Here is a 6,180-nt window from a genome sequence, read left to right as displayed (position 1 = left end):
ATGGTGGTACGAGCAAATGAAGCTGGGGTTCTGCTGGGACTAAGGCAGTTTATAGAGTGGGCTCTGTTATTGAGCACAAGCCACGCTCAATTCAGGATTCTGGGGCCATAACAGTAAGAACCTTTAGGGATAACAGAATATTTCAGAAAAAGGGAGAAGAGGAGGATCTCAGGAAAGCCCGTGTCATGGAGGCGTAAACCTTACAGTCAGTGGACGTGGATTCCTGACTAACTGACAGGAAATGATTGGTCTGTTTTGTTTTGCTTTTTAATTTATGCATTATTTTACTTATTTATTTTTAAATTTTATTTTAACATTTTATTTTTCTTCTGTCGATTCCCTTACCCCAGAAAATACCAAAGCTCTTTTGGCCTATGGCTGGTAACAGCAATGCGAATCTAGACCTGCTGTTTCCAATCTAGTGGGCAGTAACCACTTATGGCTACCAACCACTTGAAATGTGGCTGGTCTAAATTAAGAGTTTCCTTAGATATAAAAAGTCTACTGAATTTCAAAACTTAGAACAAGAAAAGAATTTAAAATGTCTCATTAATTTTATTTTAATCACAAGTTGAACAATAGTATTTTGATAAAGTGGTTTAAATAAATACATTACTACAGTTACTTTCAGCTGTTTCTTTACACTTTTTAATGTAACTACCAGAAAATTCAAAATTACATGTGTGGCTTACATTACCTTTTTACTGGATAGTGCTCATCTAGACAGCGACATATATTGGTTCTGGGGCTATGGGTCTGTTGGTGCGTATGTGCTAAACAGAAGGAAATTAGTACTTAACCAATGGTTCTAAGTTTAGTTTGTTTAAAAATCAGCTGGGAAACACAACAAAATGCCATTCTTGTTCCCACCCTCCCAGCAAGATTCCAACTATTATAAGGAGGCAAACAATGAATTTGTATTTTCACTCAGTCCCCTAGAAGATTCTGATGCAGAAAGTTCTCCGACCATACTTTGAGAAATACTGGCTTAAGTTGTGCCTGCTGCACTGATCACATTTAATTCTAGAATGCTGTTTTTCAAAATTTTGTAGGTGAGAGCAGCTGCTGTAATAATCTCATGTTCCTGTTGACCCTCTGGAATGAGGAGAGAGGGAAATAAAATAGGGAATAATGGAATCTGGAAGGAGTTGCCTTTTGCAAATTATAATGAGCAAGTCTAGCTGAATAATATTCAAATTCAGTATTTATCAAAATTGCTAGCCAAATATAAAAAAATGTCTTTGAGTCAGATTACCCTAAACTCACAGTCAGCCACACATAGAGTTTACAGAATAGCCATGTGTCACCTCAGTTAAAGTAATGTCCCTTCCTATTTCAGATGTTTCTGAGGGAAACTCCAGGCACTGGAGAGGCTGAATGGCCCATGTCTGGGTGATGCAAAGGAACTGTGGTGAAGGATTATGTGCCCTTAAGGCATTTCCAATACACCGCAATCTCCCTTGAAAGGAATAGCAACACCTCAATGCTTGAGTGTTAAGACCATTTGGGTCAACAGGAGGAGGATAAAACATGGGTTACTATTGGCCATATTCCTGATGGAACTCAAGGTGTTTCTTGCTTCACTTCACACCCAAAAGAGGACAAGATAAAAACAAAAGTAGGTAACAATGCTGGTGGCTGGAGTTTTTAATGTGACAAATGAAAAAACTAAAGCAGTACTTTCTCAACTGGTTTCAGTTTGTGTCACAGCCTGAGGCAACTGGCATGGGTTTCTGATTGTCCGCCTTCCATCCCTCTATCTGCCCCAAAGACATACTTCTGACCCTTTCCTTTGAGAAGCACTATTTATAATCCCATGGGGGTACCTGGGCCACTCAGTCAGTCAAGTGTCTGACTTCAGCTCAGGTCATGATCTCATGGTTCATGAGTTCAAGCCCCACTTCAGGCTCTCTGCTGTCAGCACAGAGCTGCTTAGGATCCTGGGTCCCCCTCTCTCTCTGCTCCTCCCCTGCTTCTGAGCACTCATGTGCACACGCGCTGTCTTTCTCTTTCTCAAAATTAAACATTTAAAAATAAAATAAAATCCCATATACACAATGGTATTGTATATGGCTTTTCCTCACTTGGTTTTTCTCTAAGAAACTTGCCTCTGTTCTGGGTTAGTGACAGATGGCCCCAGGGCTCTTCCTAATTAGGAAGAGGGTTTCTCCTTTTATTTCTCTTCCTTTGCCTTTTTAAAGACTGTATGGGGAAAGAGGTCAAAGGGGTTATTTGAGTTGGCTATTCTTGGTCTTCAGGAAGAACATTGTTTTACTTGCAATATACTTTTGCTTGGGAGAGTTCTTCCTAACCTCTTCTTACCATCTGTGTGCCATCAAGAGGCCAGATTAGTAGGTGAGCATATGAGAAAGTGGTCAGGAGTGACAGATGGGCATTAGAAGAATGTGTTAAGATGTAGACACAGAGCAAAAGGAAAGCAAAGTTGCCTAAGCATAGTACAAAATTGAGAATCATAGTATTGATCTTTATCTACCAAGAGTTAGAATAACCTTGTTTAAGGTTAACCTTAGATTAAGATTAGTTGCTATCCATGTAAGATACTCAGAAGTATTAAGTATGGGAATGGAGGTGGTATATAAAACCTCAATAGTATTTCATAAAATCAGTCACAGCGGTACCTCTCTTGGTTGACACTCAATTAGGTCCTCACCCCGTCTGGCTGAAGTCCATGTTTTGATGAATCTTGCACTGAGGCTCCTTTCTAGTGCCTCCTACTCTCCAATATGAGTTGTAAACTTTCTTTTTTTTTTTTTAAATGTTTATTTATTTTTGAGAGACAGACAGACAGACAGACAGAGTGTGAGTGGGGAGGGGAAGAGAGAGAGAGGGAGACACAGTCTAAAACAGGCTCCAAGCTCTGAGCTGTCAGCACAGAGCCCAATGTGGGGTTCCAATACCCAAACTGTGAGAGCATGATCTGAGCCAAAATGGGACACTTGACTGACTGAGCCACCCATCACCCTGAGTTGTAAGCTTTCTAAGAGCTATATATATGTCCCCCAACTGATTTAAGTGAGTTGTGCTTATCAATATTATTAATAAAATGTTTATTTTTATTAAATTATAAGTAACTACTAATACTTTAATAAGATATTCTTAAATTTAATACAATATTTTTATTATATTATAAACAAGTGCCAAAATATAACAGTAAAATTCAAAACAAAAGAAATATGAATGTACAAGACAGTTTTTATCTATAAAAACTAAATTTAATGCCTTATAAAGACTCAATAAAGGTGAGTCATTTTTAAAAGGTTGCTGGCAAATTAGACTGTTCATGGCAACAGTAAAAATTGGGAGAAAGTCTTAAAAGTCAAAAGAGGCTGCACTCAAATTGCTTTATAAGTATCATTAATTCTTATTTCACTTTAAAGAAACAGAAACTACGAATCAGAAATGATGCAATTTGTGTATTCCATTATGACATTTTGAGTATTTTTTCATACCAGAAAGAAGACATAAGTAGACTTGCATTCAAAGAAAATTCATGAATTAATGGATATGCATGTATTAAGTTAAGATAAAATATTTAAGGTAGGTTTGTGCTTTTTTTTTTTATTTCCTAATCTTTATTGACTTTTGGTGTGAACCAAACAATTCTGGGTCATCTTTGGGTCCTACTATTAATGTTTTTGAAATTTGTAACTGAATGCATTTATGTAGTGCTTCATGGGACTATATTATTTTATTTCAAGGGGAAAAGAAATGGCATCATATTACCAGAGGATGTTCTGTTGTACCAGGCAATAATATATAGGGAGAGTGTGACAAATAGGTAAGTGATAACATAGTCTTCTCAGAATACAAATAAGCCATAACTTTAGAAACAGCCTTAAATAGCTAAATAGGATTTTTGGAGACTTTTTTGTTTTTTCACTTAACTTTTGTTAAGTGAACCCAAATTTTAGTGATAGTCTATAGGAATTAGTGAAAATAAAGTCATGTAATATAAACTGAAGTTTAAACATGATTTCTAGCACAAAATCACACTACTATTGAAGTTCATCAAGTTTTTATAAGGATATAGTACTCAGTTCCATCCTTTCTTTCTATCCCAAATTATATCATTTAATTTTAAGCTTTTATTTTTCTAAATTTTTTAATGTTTATTTATTTTTGAAAGAAAGAGAGAAGAGAGAGAGGGGAAGAGGCAGAGAGGCTCCTAAGCAGGCTCCAGGCCCTGAACTGTCAGCACAGAGCCCAACACAGGGCTCGAACCCACAGAATGGGAGATCATGACCTGAGCCAAAGTTGGACTCTTAACCAACTGTGCCACCGAGGCATCCCTAATTTAAGCTTTTATAAAATGCATAATGAATGTGCTAATCTGCAGGTGACTTTCAACAGACTAATTTTGCTGGGAAAACTGTGTAGCTAAAGAAGTAGTTACCCATTCATCTCTTTTTAGTGTGCTAACACACTTTAGAAAGCAAGAGATGAGGAGCAATATTAAATCCAGTGTTCAAAATTAAGGATTTTTACATAATGCTGTCAAATCACTTTTATTTATCCAATATTTATAAGCTTTATGCTTTTCATTGATTGGCTTTCTCATAGCAGGAGAACTTTTTAGTCACGATAACAAGTGACTAAAAGAAAAATTTTATGCCTAAGAGAAAATCTGAATTATTCTTACATTTAATTAAACATAAACAAACTTCTTAAAGTCCACATAAACTCCTGTCATAACTTGCCTGTGTCCCGTTAAAAAACATCTTCACTATCTCATTTAATTTATATTACTAGGAACAGTGATATGTTTAACATTACAGTAGAACGACTGATTAAAGCTTTAAATAAAATTCCATAACTCTTCTCATTAGAGCAGTTTTATGTGACACATTATGCCTCAAAAACTTACAATAAAACTCTTCTCTCTACTTAGGGATCCCAAAAGGATATAAAACACATTATGAAGTTCTACAATGATAATTAATTATGAAAATCTGCACTCTTAATGGCACATGTTTTTAAGTTGCCCCCCCCTTTTTTAAACAACCAAGGACATACACTTTTTAAATAACTGCATATCCCTCTTCACTTATAATGAATATGGAAATGAAATTATTTTGCTCTAACTGGATAGAAATCTTTATTTCTTCATTTAAAAAGTATTTATCGAATGCTAAATATGCCTGGCACTATTCTAGATGCTGGAAATCTAGCAATAAATAAAATAACCCTTTTGGAGTTTATATTACAGTAGAAGGAGGTAGACAATAATAAAATTAATAAGTAATTGATGACTAAGTTTTTCAGCCAGTGACAAGGGCTCAAAATAAAGCAGGGAAGGCAGATAGAAAGCATGGGGGATATGGGGGAATACAGAAGGCAGTTTGAAATTTTAAATAGGATGATCAAAATAGGCCTCACAAAAAAAGCTATTGGTAGGGCTTGCAGACATTTGTAAAGACTTTAACTACTATATTAAGTGAAATGGGAAGCTTTTGGAAGTTTGGAAATAAGTGACACAATCTGACTCATCTTTTAAAAGGATCCCTAGCTGCTGAGTTTAGCATAGAATGGTAGGCAGTGCTAAGAGACTGCAGGAGTAAGGGAGAATGCAGAAGATAAATTAAGAGGCTACTGTAGTAATAGCCAAATTATGGCAACAGCCCAAGTGTTCATCGATAGATGAATGGGTAAAGAAGATGTGGTATATATTTACAATGTAATATTATTCAGCCACAAAAAGGAATGAAATCTTGCCAATTGCAACAATACAGATAGAGCTACAGAGTATAATGCTAAACAAAATAAGTTAGAGAACAACTAGTACCATATGATTTCACTCATATGTGAAACTTAAGAAATAAAGCAAGTGAACAAAGGGGGGAAAAAAAGAGACAACACCTCCCCCCTCCCCGCCCAAACTTTTAACTATAGAGAACACACTGATGGTTACCAGAGGGAAGGTTGGTGTGGGGATGGATAAAATAGGTGGAGGAGATTAAGCATACACTTATCATGATTAGTACTAAGTAATGTATAGAATTGTAAAATCACCATATTGTACACCCAAAACTAATATAACACTGTATTTTAACTACACTGTAATTTAAAAACTTAATAAATTTCTTTTATCTGGTAAAAAAAAAGGCTAAAAGACTAAGATGGTTTAAAAATCATGAAAAAACTTTGGAATTGGGATATCTT

The sequence above is a fragment of the Lynx rufus genome, unplaced genomic scaffold, assembly GCF_022079265.1.
Source record: "Lynx rufus isolate CCGP_SWC_20201006 ecotype Redwood Valley unplaced genomic scaffold, mLynRuf1.p SCAF_1, whole genome shotgun sequence".
Classification (NCBI taxonomy): Eukaryota; Metazoa; Chordata; class Mammalia; order Carnivora; family Felidae; genus Lynx; species Lynx rufus.
The sequence above is the reverse complement of the archived record's forward strand: the minus strand, read 5'-3'. Positions refer to the sequence as shown.